Source organism: Bufo bufo, chromosome 1 (genome assembly GCF_905171765.1).
Source record: "Bufo bufo chromosome 1, aBufBuf1.1, whole genome shotgun sequence".
Lineage (NCBI taxonomy): Eukaryota > Metazoa > Chordata > Amphibia > Anura > Bufonidae > Bufo > Bufo bufo.
The window spans coordinates 468,689,254-468,705,563 of NC_053389.1; the positions used below are offsets into that span (position 1 = coordinate 468,689,254).

General features: G+C 44.1%; 1 protein-coding gene across 2 annotated transcripts in view; it reads left to right on the forward strand.

The window, feature by feature from the left end:
- Nucleotides 1-1,163: 1,163 nt before the first annotated feature.
- Nucleotides 1,164-16,310, forward strand: part of PLEKHG7 (pleckstrin homology and RhoGEF domain containing G7) — a 92,795-nt gene continuing 77,648 nt past the window's right edge. For both annotated transcript variants that reach the window (XM_040408818.1, XM_040408824.1), the window contains exon 1: nucleotides 1,164-1,288. The gene's annotated coding sequence lies outside the window, so the exon portion shown is untranslated. The remainder of the gene's footprint in view (nucleotides 1,289-16,310) is intronic.

Here is a 16,310-nt window from a genome sequence, read left to right on the forward strand (position 1 = left end):
ATCATGTGACACTTAGATTGCACATAGATGGACATCATTTCACTAATTATGTGACTTCTGAAGGGAATTGGTTGCACCAGAGCTTTTTATGGGCTTCCTAACAAAGGGGGTGAATACATACGCACATGCCAATTTTCTGTTTTCTATTTCTAAACAATAGTTTTTTTTTTATATTTTTCTCATTTCACCTCACCAACTTAGACTATTGTGTTCTGATCCATCACATAGAATTCAGATTAACAAAACATTGAACTTAAGGCTGTAATGTAACAAAACACGAAAAAAGTCAAGGGGGTGAATACTTTTGCAAAGCACTTTTGATATGAGATAGATAGATAGATAGATAGATAGATAGATAGATAGATAGATAGATAGATTTGAGATAGATAGACAAATAGATAGACATGAGAGAGAAAGATAGATAGATAAATAGGAGATAGATAGATAGATAGATAGATGGATATGAGAGAGAGAGATAAATAGATAGATAGATATTAGATAGATAGATAGATAGATAGATAGATAGATATTAGATAGATAGATAGATGATAGATAGATATGAGATAGATGATAGATAGATAGATGATAGATAGATAGATAGATAGATAGATAGATAGATAGATAGATAGATAGATAGATAGATAGATAGATAGATATGAGATAGATGATAGATAGATACATAGATGATAGATAGATAGATAGATAGATAGATAGATAGATAGATAGATAGATAGATAGATAGATAGATAGATAGATAGTACCGGGGTGAGCGCCATATGATATCACTTCTCTCTTCTGGGTACTCCTTCCCTCTTTCATATTGAGCAGTGTGAAATACCTAGTTTATGGAGATTTGCATTGTGATCAGTGTAGACAGCACCGATCATGTTACTTCTTTGTTGGAAATCAGAGTAGAAGAAATGCATGCTCCTTCTGTCATGGAATAAGCAGCTGACCTCTCCAGGCTGAGGGTGGGGATGGACAAGAGCAGCGCCCTGCAGTCGATAGGACCAGTTCTGTCAGTCAGTATACCTGATGAACCTGTTCCCTGCCTATATGGACGCATATACCAGTGATAGAGGGAAATCTAGAAGGGACTGAATGAAGAAGTGAATGGGCTCAGCCTGGAATCACTGAGCAACAAGCAGAGAGACATTGTCCTGTGACAGAGGAGGGAGTGCCCAGTAACAGGAGGGTGTCCCTGCTGCTCACTCTGTGACTGACACACTGGGATTTACTATAGAGAAGTGAAGTGCGAGCAGCAACCTGCGGTGAAACCCTTCAAATCGTAAGTGTCATGGCTCAAAGGCTATCCTAGCTTCTGTTCTCACTGAGGGGTCATTTATAGAAATGGAGAAGACAGTATTTTACAGTAAGAAATAATGATAGAATTACAGGACGTCGCCTGTTTTCTCTTTTACTAATGTGATGCAGATACAATATAAGAATGGCTCTGGTAATGTATTAAATGAACAGCTGCAGCAAACTTTAACTTGACTTTCAGTGGCTGGTAGATAACATTCCCTACACCAAAAACATTATAGGGAAAGCCTCTCTGGCTGGCATGTTAACATGTGACATTTAATTCTGCAACATCTCAGTCACTAAGTACAAAGGAGTAATCTGCTGTGACAGGGACGTTTTAAGGGAGTATTCGCACATGCCTACCATACCGTATTTAATGGCTTGGAATGTTTTTTGTTGCAGTTTTGGAAGCCAATATAAGAAGTGGATCATATAAGTATAATGGACACGTACAACTTCTCCCCACTCCTGATTTTGGCTTCCAAAACTGCATCAGGAAACTTGACCGTGTGGCCGTACCCTAAGGGCTCATTCACACGAACGCGTGGCCGTACCCTAAGGGCTCATGCACACGAACGCGTGGCCGTACCCTAAAAGCTCATGCACACGAACGCGTGGCCGTACCCTAAGGGCTCATGCACACAAACGCGTGGCCGTACCCTAAAAGCTCATGCACACGAACGCGTGGCCGTACCCTAAGGGCTCATGCACACAAACGCGTGGCCGTACCCTAAGGGCTCATGCACACGAACGCGTGGCCGTACCCTAAGGGCTCATGCACACGAACGCGTGGCTGTACCCTAAGGGCTCATGCACACAAACGCGTGGCCATACCCTAAGGGCTCATGCACACGAACGCGTGGCCGTACCCTAAGGGCTCAAGCACACGAACGCGTGGCCGTACCCTAAGGGCTCATGCACACGAACGCGTGGCCGTACCCTAAGGGCTCATGCACACGAACGCGTGGCCGTACCCTAAGGGCTCATGCACACGAACGCGTGGCCGTACCCTAAGGGCTCATGCACACGAACGCGTGGCCGTACCCTAAGGGCTCATGCACACGAACGCGTGGCCGTACCCTAAGGGCTCATGCACACGAACGCGTGGCCGTACCCTAAGGGCTCATGCACACGAACGCGTGGCCGTACCCTAAGGGCTCATGCACACGAACGTGTGGCCGTACCCTAGGGGCTCATGCACACGAACTTGTGGCCGTGCCCTTACACCTGTGATTTCATTACAGTGTCCTATAAAGCTATGTGTAGCATTCAGCCAAAACTCACCTATTCCTGTTCTATGTTAGTGAATATGGCAATCCATTGGATCACTTAAGGGCTCCATGGACTGTCCTAATCGTCACCTAAATGGCAATGAATGGGTGCGTGAATCGTGTCCTTTTTAACTATTACATTTCGCAGCAACATCATGGAAAGAGTTAAGTTATCATCACACTTGGAAGACCTTTCTCAAAATGAATTAGGGTATTAGGAGATGTCCATGATCCACTGTTATTGCTGGGGATGCTGTAGTATTATCGCTATATAAGTGCCATATGGTGCCATGTTATTACAATCAGGGTGTATTGGAGTTATGTGGAGAGTGGCTAGAATACATGACCCACTGATTTGTGTGGGTGCCATCTAATACTACATGAGTAACTGCCCACAGCTTCCCTCAGCACCCAAGGCAATCAGCTGTCATCACCAGAGGATGCTGCAGGCAGTCAGTCATGTAGTATTTACTACACTGGACCCTATCAAATGAACTACGTAATGCTAGGTTTACTTTGCTGCGGCGGTGGAGCGGAACGGGGGGTGTCCCTTGCAGTAGAGGCACTTTTTCTATCTGCACTCTGGTTTATCTACTGTGTATGGGGGTGTCCTGACTGTCATCCAAAGGGCTCATGCACACAGCCGTTGGTTGGCCATTCCGTGCATTGGGGACCGCATTTGCAATTTGCGGTCCCCAATGCATGGGCAACATCCATGTGGATTCCTCAGATGAATCCAGACCTATTCAACTTGAATGGGTCCATGATCCGTCCGCACCGCAAAAAAAGTAGTGCATCCGTAGTGCTTCCGTGCCTCCGCTCCGCACCAGACCTTCCAAATTGTGGACCCATTCACGTGAATCGGTCCACATCCGTGATGCGGTGCAAAAACTACCGGGGCCCGTATATTGCATACCCGCAGTTTGCGGGCCGCAATACAGGCCCAGCCGGCACACTGAGTCCAAAAGCAGATGTTTGTAGGAAAGAGGACTGGGTATGTTGTATTTCAACATGCCCGATCTTTTGTTCTCATGGGCTATAAGCTACAACCAGAGGTTATTTGCCCATTTTAATAGAGAACAGTGATGGTCATTTCGCAGTGTTCGCCAGTGAACACATGCGGGCTGCCATCTTGACTCACCCGTCCGGCGATGCACAGGTAAGCCCTTACCTGTGCCTGTGCCGGGAGCCGGTCTGAAATCAAATGCAGTCACCGGGAGCAGGCAGTTCCGAGAACAGCCACCAGGGGCCTTCATCGGGCTGTTCTCGGAACTGCCTGCTCCCGGTGATCGCATTTGTTTCAGACCGGCTCCCGGCACAGGTAAGGGCTTACCTGTGCATCGCCGGGCGGGTGAGTCTACCTTACTAAAGATAGCAGCCTGCATGTGTTCGCTGGCGAACACTGCGAACTGACCATCACTGATAGAGAACACGTGAACCCCCAGCTGACAGGAATATCTGTCATTCATGTGGCCACTTCAAGTGTAGGTCACCAATCTCTGATGCCCATAACAGACTAAGCATATAGAAGGACAGAGACAGATAGACATCCATTCTTTCAGATAAGTTGGAAAGTTCACCAGTAAGTCACCTTTGCCAATTTTGGGCACGCTTACAATGGCAGCATTAGCTGGGGCTCCAGTCTAATGTGGCGCAGCTTAGTGCTCTGAATAGATCTGCTTCTGGATCAGAAATGAAGTTCTCTGCACGAGCCTTTAATGTTTACCGTCATCTTATATCAGAGGCACATCAAACAGCCATGAGGTATGCGAGAGGCACCTCATTAGTTATATGGCTAGTAAACAAGTATGTCTACAATACACTCTCCTGCTCGTAAAGAAAAAACATTAAGCTGGGTGTGATGTTTGGGTGGCAACCAATTAAGACATTTTTTATGGTTGCTAAATGAGGTGTACTATACGCTGGAACCTGCATCTTGGAGAAGTCAAAAACTAACAAATGGGGGATGGTATAAAAATATAATTTTATTGATAAAAATTCAAAGGATGGAGCTACTACAGAATTACAAGAATGCGGAGAAGCACAGGGTCACAGACAACACAATACACCAAGATGTCAATGAATAATGACATCTATTACAGGTACCAGAGTAAAGTGCAAATGTGCATAAAAATAAACCAATGTGCAGTTGCTGTACGATTCCTTCCAACAATTGATGCAGAGTGCCCTGTTAGTAGCAGGGGAAAGACAAAGCGAATCCACACATAGCATAGAGGCCAGAGAGTAACAAATGAATTCCTCTCATAAAGAGCAGTATATAAACAATAATCGACATAAGTATGTAAAGAGGCTCGCTATGGATACGTGCAGAATCACCAGCAGGGTTAGAACAGGAAGAAATCAATGCAGACCGTACCTGAAGACATGGTGGTGAGTGGGTGTGAGGACCCTGAGCGCACAACCTCGACGCGCGTTTCGCCCTACGGCTTCAAGGGAAGCCGCTGGAGGCAACTTCCATAAATGAGGGGGACTTTGTGAAAAATGTGTCCAGGCTTATGGAAGTCAAATCGTGAAACTTTTTTGTGATTTTGTGCACGTGGTGGTTTTATTGACCCTAGCTTTTGTATTTGTTGGACTACCAAAATAATTTTAGCGATTTTGTTTTTACTTGATTTTTTTTTTTCCTTTTTTAGATTTAATTTGGAGGAAAACCCTTAATTATTATTAAAAAGTATATTTTTTTAATTATAGCTTTTTATTTTTTAAATATTAAAACTGACACAAATATTAATTATTATATTTCAATGGGTTCCCTAGCGAACGAGGTAAATATAGTGACGGTTTCTGTTAGCAACTGCATTTAAAAAATATATATACAGTACAGACCAAAAGTTTGGACACACCTTCTCATTCAAAGAGTTTTCTTTATTTTCATGACTATGAAGGCATCAAAACTATGAATTAACACATGTGGAATTATATACAAAATAAACAAGTGTGAAACAACTGAAAATATGTCATATTATAGGTTCTTCAAAGTAGCCACCTTTTGCTTTGATTACTGCTTTGCACACTCTTGGCATTTCTCTTGATGAGCTTCAAGAGGTAGTCCCCTGAAATGGTCTTCCAACAGTCTTGAAGGAGTTCCCAGAGATGCTTAGCACTTGTTGGCCCTTTTGCCTTCACTCTGAGGTCCAGCTCACCCCAAACCATCTCGATTGGGTTCAGGTCCGGTGACTGTGGAGGCCAGGTCATCTGGCGCAGCACCCCATCACTCTCCTTCATGGTCAAATAGCCCTTACTTTCAAAGTTTTCCCAATTTTTCGGCTGACTGACTGACCTTCATTTCTTAAAGTAATGATGGCCACTCGTTTTTCTTTACTTAGCTGCTTTTTTCTTGCCATAATACAAATTCTAACAGTCTATTCAGTAGGACTATCAGCTGTGTATCCACCTGACTTCTCCTCAACGCAACTGATGGTCCCAACCCCATTTATAAGGCAAGAAATCCCACTTATTAAACCTGACAGGGCACACCTGTGAAGTGAAAACCATTTCAGGGGACTACCTCTTGAAGCTCATCAAGAGAATGCCAAGAGTGTGCAAAGCAGTAATCAAAGCAAAAGGTGGCTACTTTGAAGAACCTAGAATAGGACATATTTTCAGTTGTTTCACACTTGTTTGTTTTGTATATAATTCCACATGTGTTAATTCATAGTTTTGATGCCTTCAGTGTGAATCTACAATTTTCATAGTCATGAAAATAAAGAAAACTCTTTGAATGAGAAGGTGTGTCCAAACTTTTGGTCTGTACTGTATATATTTGTATTTTTTTTTAACTTATATTTTCATCTATTTTTGACACATAATATGTCCCCCAGGAGGTCATTAAAAGACCTCTGGAGAGCACTGACTTTTTTTTTTTACTTCCCCCCCTCCCCCCCACAGTTTCCACTGTAACTAGGGCATCCACAGGAGCCCCAGTTACAGAGGAAAACAGCCCCCTGTGGGGGCCTTACACACAGGCAGAGCTGATCTGGGTCTCCTTAGCCCCTGCAGGTCTGCTTCTGACCCAGACACCCCCAGCGGTCACATGACCACTGGGACTAACAGAGGAAGCTGCTCTGCCTCTTCCTGCTCACCCCCCTGCTCTCGTGCAGTGCTGTCCTCCAGGCACAGTAGAAGGCAGAAGTGGTAATAAACTGCTCCTGTCTTCTCCTCGGGGTCCCCACTGTGTCTCCCAGCCGGGACCCGACCTGCTCCTGCTAGATTAAAGCGCTGTCTGAACGTTTATATACGTATATACGTGCTATCTGCACGGGGTATGTGCAGATAGGACATATATATCCAGTGGGAAGTTGGGAAGGGGTTAATATCAGGTGCTCCCAAGCACTAGTAGGGCTATTTATCAAACTTGCGTAAAGTAGAACTGGCTTAGTTGCCCATAGCAACCAATGAGATTCCACCTTTCATTTTCCAAAGGAGCTGTCAAAAATGAAAGGTGGAATCTGATTGGTCGCTATGGGCAACTAAGCCAGTTCTACTTTACACTAGTTTGATAAATGACCCCATAAGGGTTTATGACAGAGCTAGAGAAATCTAAGGGGTCAGATTTTCATTTTCAGTATGTGTGTACAGTACAGTACAGTAGACCAAAAGCTAGGCAGTAACTCCTAGTATCATAAGTTATTATGAGGCTGTGAGTTTGGTGCAGAGGAGCAGCAGTGTTTGGTCTGGGAAATGTGGCCATCACACGGTGTATGTCTCCTCAACTGAAAACACTTGTTGGAAATTAGCTTCATGATCATTATGAATAGGGATATGCACACAATTACTTTACGTACCTGTAATGAATTGAATTGGGTCAGTCAATACATATATTCGCTATCTATAAAATGTTACTGCATACCGATCATTAACATGCTATATTGAGTTAAAATTGAATCCTGAATCAATTAGGCCGAATTAATCAGGTGATTTGATTTGGGTCCAAACAAATTCGACCTGAATTGAGAGTTCTCCAGTTGACCGAAAAAGTTGTGGCTGACACCCTTGGGTTGGCTAGGACTGTATGCAACTACTTTCAAACTCTGCAATGCCAAGCCAGCATTAGTACTGTCAGAGTATATGGCTATGGGTAAATGCATGGCTGCTGGTGGTGACAAACAGCCTATTTAAAGAAACTAACTGCACGGTAGGGTTTTCTTTATGTTTTTATGTGGCAAATACCTGCCGTGAGTGTATAACCTGGTGTCATTTGAGCCTTCTTCCTCATCTTTCCTGTCTTTTGATCTAAAAAAAGGCCTACGCCATTTTGAGAAATACGCCCAAATCGAATGGCCAAAAAAATGCAGATTCAGATTTGACCAGAATTTTGGGATCATTTTGAATTCGATTGGTTTAGAATGGTATTGCTCATCTCTAGTCATGAAGCCTTATGTTAATGATTAATACTTTTATAGTCTATTTGGTGACATGAGACATGAAATCTGTGCACTTTTTAAATGTCCATCTTTCATTTAGGATGTTCAGAGAGTTTAGATGTATGTGTATGCTTCTCACTAAAGCATATTTTACCCCAGATATTATAGGGTGAAAGTGTTACGAGAGATGTGGTGGGGTAACACTGTGGTTTTGGGACACTACTTTTACTTCTTTTATGTGAATTTTAACTTCCAAGCCTAGAACCCAAGACAATGTCTATGGGAGACTGCACAATCTACGTCTAATCATGGTGCAACTCGTGCAGGCAGGATTAACGTCTCGTAGACAACGTCATATTATTTCTCCACCCAACCTCAGTGATGTAGACAGCCATAATAGGGCACCCATAAACTGCTCTGTATATTCCTCCATATATGCCTCCAAGTTTACATCAAAATTGAGATATGCTCCACTGGAGACTGAACTCCCCTGGAAGTTCATACAGTTCTGTTGTATTAAGGCACAGGGCATTCCAGGTGCTACCTCATGTACAGGACCCAGCCAGATGCATGAGACCTAAAGTGCAAATCTAAAAATTGCAATTTCACATCAATTAAGACTGAAGTGCTGTCTTGAATTTTGAGGAATCAAAATGTACTTAAACCCCAAATATTATTTTCTCTGTGTAATTGATAAGTCAGAAAAACTGAAAAAGCCTGACTAACCTAAAGAAAACCCTTAAAGTTTAATATTGATGGCCTATCCCTAGGATAGGTCATTAGTATCTGATTGGAGGTGGCCCGAATCCTGTTCCGCTGTTAGAAGAGGCCGCGGTGCTCAACATAGCGCTGCGGCCTCTTCTTAGGCTAGTGATGTCACGTTCATTGGTCATGTGGCCTAGGCACAGTTCAGTCCCATTTAAGTCATAGACACTATCCAATGGCCGACACTATGTTTGTCAAGCTTTGAGGAGGCTATGGTCATCACTGGAGTGCCACAGCCACCTCAAACAAACAAATAATTGGCAAGAGACACCACCACCACCAATCTGATATTGATGACGTATCCTGCAGATAGACCATCAATATCAGAATCTGAGTAAACCACTTAACCAATTGGATGTTTTTGTACACGTTATGCAACTAAACTATTGTTATCACTAAATAAATGGAGGACCATCCCTACTGGTACATTAGAGATTTTTCAGATACACAGTGTGTTCCTTTTAATATTTACCTCCCTTTTTGGGCTAATGGGCTCATCGTGACCAGTGTGATACAAAAAGACATTATGGTGCAGGACAGTGGCGTACATAGAGACATAAGGGCCCCATAGCAAGGATCAAACCAGCCCCCCCCCCCCCCCCCCCCCCCACAGGACATAAGGGTTTCTGCCTAGACCCTTTCAATGACCCTTGGGCTATTTTCCACTACCTCATTTGCTAAAAGTTGTTCCATGAGACGGTAGAGTCCTGGCCAAGTTTTCACCTCCAGTAGAAGAGGAGATAATCCCAACTAGGACTGGGCCCCCTCTTGCCCTGGGCCACATAGCAGTCGCATGGTCTGCCGCTATGGTAGTTACGCCCCTGGTGCTGGAAGGCATGTTAGGAATAGATATGCTATCTATCTCACCAGACAGCATGACACAAATATATGGCTCAGGGGGAAATACACACATAAAAGGCAAACAGACACCAGAGGGACATAATGCAGGAGACAGGTGGACAGAGGTTAAAATACTGACAATGAAGGTAAACAGACACTAAATGACTCAGTAGTCCATTAACCAGGAGACTGACATGAAAATACATTAGAAGTCATTTGCTACTGATAAGAATAAGATAATGTAATTGGCTACCAAACAATTATTCTTATTCTAGGTAACTAAATATGCAACAATTTCTAAGGCTACTTTCACACTGGAGTTTTGACTTTCCGTTTGTGAGATCCGTTCAGCGCTCTCACAAGCAGTCCAAAACTGATCAGTTTTGTCTTAATGCATTCTGAATGGAAAAGGATCCGCTCAGAATGCATCAGTTTGCCTCCGATCAGTCACCATTCCGCTCTGGAGGCGGACACCAAAACTCTGCCCGCCTGATGAAGCGGAGCCAAACCTGGCCGTCCTGGCACACAATGTAAGTCAATGGGGACGGATCCATTTTCTCTGACACAATCTGGCACAATAGAAAATGGATCCGTCTCCCGTTGACTTTCAATAGAGTTCATGACTGATCCTTGGCTATGTTACAGATAATACAAACGGATCCGTTCATGACGGATGCATGCGGTTGTATTATTGTAACAGATCCGTTTTTGCAGATCCATGACGGATCTTCCCAAAACGCGAGTGTGAAAGTAGCCTAAAATGGGTTGTTCAAGATAATTAAAAATCTTGGACAAGCCCCCAAATTGTCTAAAGTTAAAAAAGGATGCTATACTGTTCTCTCCGGTCCTCCTGCCACTGCAGCAATGCCGTTCAGGTATATAGCGGTCTACTGAGGAAAATTATTGGCTGCAGCAGTCATGTGCGGCTAGGGCCGGCGTTAGGGGGGGAAACTGGGCAATTGCCCAGGGCCCCATCCCAGAAAGGGCCCCCTGCTCACTCCACAGTCACCACCACACAACTGTGCCATTCAGCTGCTGGCCCAGCCGCCAGATACGGAAGAGAACTGACGGGCCGCAGCTGAGCAGGGTGCAATGATAGGTAGCAAGTGGAGCAGTGGCAGAGCGCAGAGTACGGCAACAGCTTGCTCAAGTTCTCTGCTCAGCCTCAGCGTCCTCTCAGAGGAGCCAGTAGAGTCGGAGCAGAGGCACTGCAGGACAGGATCACCTCAGCCTAGCCATATCTGGCTGGGACTGCACTCCTGGACACACTCACAGCATCACCTACCTGACCAGGCTGGCAGCATCAGGTCAGGAGAAGTTGAGAAACAGAAGTGAAGTAAGGAGAAGTCAAGTGCTGAGCAGCAGTGCAGGAGGAATGAAGGGGTAAGAATGTGCACTGAAGCAAGTCTGTGGGGCAGGTGTTTTTAAATAAATCAATATATACAATGGTCTAGCTGCCCTAAGAAGAACATATACAGTCAGGTCCATAAATATTGGGACATCGACACAATTCTAAATTTTTTGGCTCTATACACCACCACAATGGATTTGAAATGAAACGAACAAGATGTGCTTTAACTGCAGATTGTCAGGTTTAAGTTGAGGGTATTTACATCCAAATCAGGTGAACGGTGTAGGAATTACAACAGTTTGCATATGTGCCTCCCACTTGTTTAGGAACCAAAAGAAATGGGACAATTGGCTTCTCAGCTGTTCCATGGCCAGGTGTGTGTTATTCCCTCATTATCCCAATTACAATGAGCAGATAAAAGGTCCAGAGTTCATTTCAAGTGTGCTCTTTGCATTTGGAATCTATTGCTGTCAACTCTCAAGATGAGATCCAAAGAGCTGTCACTATCAGTGAAGCAAGCCATCATTAGGCTGAAAAAACAAAACAAACCCATCAGAGAGATAGCAAAAACATTAGGCGTGGCCAAAACAACTGTTTGGAACATTCTTAAAAAGAAGGAATGCACCGGTGAGCTCAGCAACACCAAAAGACCCGTAAGACCACGGAAAACAACTGTGGTGGATGACCAAAGAATTCTTTCCCTGGTGAAGAAAACACCCTTCACAACAGTTGGCCAGATCAAGAACACTCTCCAGGAGGTAGGTGTATGTGTCTCAAAGTCAACAATCAAGAGAAGACTTCACCAGAGTGAATACAGAGGGTTCACCACAAGATGTAAACCATTGGTGAGCCTCAAAAACAGGAAGGCCAGATTAGAGTTTGCCAAACGACATCTAAAAAAGCCTTTACAGTTCTGGAACAACATCCTATGGACAGATGAGACCAAGATCAACTTGTACCAGAGTGATGGGAAGAGAAGAGTATGGAGAAGGAAAGGAACTGCTCATGATCCTAAGCATACCACCTCATCAGTGAAGCATGGTGGTGGTAGAGTCATGGCGTGGGCCAATGGAACTGGTTCTCTTGTATTTATTGATGTGACTGCTGACAAAAGCAACCGGATGAATTCTGAAGTGTTTCGGGCAATATTATCTGCTCATATTCAGCCAAATGCTTCAGAATTCATTGGACGGAGCTTCACAGTGCAGATGGACAATGACCCAAAGCATACTGCAAAAGCAACCAAATAGTTTTTTAAAGGGAAAGAAGTGGAATGTTATGCAATGGCCAAGTCAATCACCTGACCTGAATCCGATTGAGCATGCATTTGACTTGCTGAAGACAAAACTGAAGGGAGTATGCCCCAAGAACAAGCAGGAACTGAAGACAGTTGTAGTAGAGGCCTGGCAGAGCATCACCAGGGATGAAACCCAGCATCTGATGATGTCTATGCGTTCCAGACTTCAGGCTTTAATTGACTGCAAAGGATTTGCAACCAAGTATTAAAAAGTGAAAGTTTGATTTATGATTATTATTATGTCCCATTACATTTGGTCCCTTAACAAGTGGGAGACACATATGCAAACTGTTGTAATTCCTACACCGTTCACCTGATTTGGATTTAAATACCCTCAAATTAAAGCTGACAGTCTGCAGGTAAAGCACATCTTGTTTGTTTCATTTCAAATCTATTGTGGTGGTGTATAGAGCCAAAAATGTTAGAATTGTGTCGATGTCCCAATATTTATGGACCTGACTGTATATATATAGTTGCCCTTAACCCCATATGTACCGCAGTTAGGCTGGCCATTCAGGCCACCCTGAAAAGATGGACTGTAAAACTCTACCTCCGGCTCCATTAAGCCATGCCCCTGATCCAGTTAGGCCACGCCCCTCCCACTCCACAGCGGACGGGGTAAAATTAACCTCAGGTCAGCTGCAGGGGTGGGAGGGAGGGTGACTTTCTCCCTGCAGCTCATGTTTGGACAGCTCAGTGCTGCTGTCTGAGTGTAAGGGTGGGTTCACATCTGCGTTCTGGATTCCATTATGGCATTCCGTTATAACATGGTGATAACGGAAAATAACGGAATCCGTAAGGCGGAAGGATGGATCCGTTATACTGCCCATAGACTTGTATTATGATGGATTGCAAAACAGAAGCCTTTAAAAGGCATTAGGTCTTAATAGAAGTCTATGGGAATCCTAATGGAACCGTCTGGTTCCTGTTATGCAAGACGGAAAACAAAGTCCTGTCGACAGGATTTCTTTCTCCGTTCTGCATAACGGAAACGGGACGGATCCGTTATGATTCCAATAGACTTCTATTAAGACGGAATGCCTTTTAAAGGCTTCCGTTTTGCATTCCATCATAATACAAGTCTATGGGCAGTATAACGGATCCGTCCTTCCGTCTTATAAATTCCGTTATTTTTCTGTTATAACCATGTTATAACGGAAATCCATAACGGAATCCAGAACGCAGATGTGAACCCACCCTAAGCTGTTCAAAAGGACATCCCTGTGTCCGTCAAGGCCCTGCTCCGGACGGAGGACAGGGAGTCTAAAAACCAGACTGCCTGGCCTAAAACCGGACCTCTGGCTACCCTAACGGCAGTTGTCAGTTCTTTGAAAATGGCACTCGCTCAGGAGCTGAGCCGGCGTCATAACCACCGAGCGCGTGCTGTTTTATACAACAAACACCTCGCGGCAGAGTCTGTTCACTGACCGTTAACCCCTTAGATACTGTGGTCAATTGTGACCACATCATCTAAGCAGCCAAATTCTGGGAGCGCTGTGGTCCGGTGACCGAATGGCTCCCCACAATGGGATTGGTTGCTATGGCAACCTCAACCTTCTTTCTCTGGCAGGGCTCCATAGGAACATGGGGGGTCATTTACTAACCAGAAATATGCCTAAAGTAGGTGTATTCCTGGCACAGATTGCAGCGCAAAGGTCCTTTGCACCGCAATCTGTGACTTTTCCCCGCTCACGCCAGGTCTAAAATAGTGGGGAAGCTGTCTTATATTTAGAAGCAGCGGTGGATTGGCCGAAATTATGTAGAGGCCAGCGTCTCTACATAACTCTAGAAGATCCACCTCCAGATATAGCAGATATTACCGTCGGCATCTAAAACGCCAGCATTAATACGTAAATGACCCCCATAGTTCATCTCCCATAGGCTACAATGGTGAATTATTGCAGTCTGGGAGAAGCAATCAGACAAATTGCATGATCAAAACCACTAAGGGGGGAAAATAAATGTAAAAAAAAAAGTTTTTTAAAATATAATAAACAAGAATACAATAAAAAATAAAGATCATTAGTATCACACGCCCCATAATGCCTGAACTATTAATATATAAAATAATTTATCCTGTACCATGAATGGCATAATGAAAAAAAACAAAATGGGCGATTTGTTGTTAAACACTCTCAAATGGTATACAAAAAAAAAAACCTGCACAAAAAATGAGCCCTAAGGCCCCTTTCCAACAAACGATACAGATTGTGTCCAGATCTGTTCAGGAAAAAGCTGATGATTTTGCTCACAAGTACAGTCAGTTTTGGCCTCATGCACACCACCGTTCTGTTTTTTGCGGTCCGCTAACCGCGGATCCGCAAAACACGGATGGCGTCTGTGTGCGTTCGGCACGGACAGCCTTTAATATAACTGCTTATTTTTGTCCACAAAGCGCGGACAAGAATAGGACAGGTTATATTTTTTTTGCGGGGCCTCGGAACGGAGAAATGGATGCGGACAGCACACGGAGTGCTGTCCGCATCTTTTGCGGCCCCATTGAAGTGAATGGGTCCGCACCCGAGCCGCCAAAACTGCAGCTCGGATGCCTACCAGAACAACGGTCGTGTGCATGAGGCCTTTGTCTGCAATTGCATTCAGTGGTTCCGTTTTTTTTCACACGGATGCAATCAGTTTTGATAAGTTTTTCAGGAGCGTGAAAAAAAAACCCTGAAGAATAACAATCTACATCTCCTAGCAACCATCATATATTATTCTGAATCGACTGAGGCCTATTGCACACGGACGTTTTTTTTTCCCGTTTACTGGACGTTTTTGCGTTCCGTATACGGTCCGTATACGGAACCATTCATTTCAATGGGTCCGCAAAAAAAACGGAATGTACTCCGTATGCATTCCGTTTCCGTATTTCCGTTTTTCCGTTCCGTTTTAACATAGAACATGTCCTATTATTGCCCGCAAATCACAGTCCGTGGCTCCATTCAAGTCAATGGGTCCGCAAAAAAACGGAACACATACGGAAATGCATCCGTATGTCTTCCGTTTCCGTTCCGTTTTTTGCTGAACCATCTATTGAAAATGTTATGCCCAGCCCAATTTTATCTATGTAATTACTGTATACTGTATATGCCATACGGAAAAACGGAACGGAAAAAACGGAACAGAAACGGAAACACAACGGAAACAAAAAACGGAACAACGGATCCGTGAAAAACGGATTGCAAAACACTGAAAAAGCCATACGGTCGTGTGCAATAGGCCTGAATGTGATGGATAGTGCAATACTTAAGAATTTGTGGCCCCACTTGTACTTTTGCCCAGGGCCACATTTTGTCTAAAACCGGCCCTGTGTGCGGCATACCTACGCGGCAATGGTGAGGGCAATGACTGGCTGCATTGGTTACACGAGGAATCCAGCATATCACCACTGCAGTCATGTAAACAGTTCCTGAGAGACCAGAGCTGTAGGTGCTAGAAACAGCAGGGGAGTAACTGGCGGGTATAGCTTCATTTTCTATTACATTGTCAGCAGTTTTGACCAGGCTAAACTGTTCACTAGCTAGGGATGGGGAGAGCAGGACAGACATACGATTAGTGAAACTTGTAGTATTAGGAGTAGTTTGAGTGGTACTTCACTGTGAAGTGCTCTCTGCAGTCACCTGCTTCACAACATTGCCAGCTGACAGCCAGGAAAGCAATGCAGCTGTCACTCAAAGCAGAAGGGAAGGGGCTGGGAAGAAGCTCAATGCAGAGAGCACTTCACAGTGAAGCTCTGCCTGCTGTGCACTTAACGAGCAGAATTTGGCAGAATAAAACTTCCTATTCACACAACTTCTGATAATAAAAAATATGTTTATTCTGCACTTCTCAGCCTCTACCTAGTGCAGTTCAGCATGGTCGAAACTGCCGATAGATTCCTGTTAAAGATGTTGGACAAACCTTTAAAGCAGCTATCAGACTGCATACCCTGATATGATAATGGAACAGCCGAGTATTTTTATGGTATAGTACAGACCTATTCTACCGGTGGTCATACAGAGTTGATGTTTGAACAACTGTTGAACGAAAGATTGCCTAGTGAGCAAACAATCATTATGTCAATGAAGCCATACACATTTTATTCCATATTGGCCTTT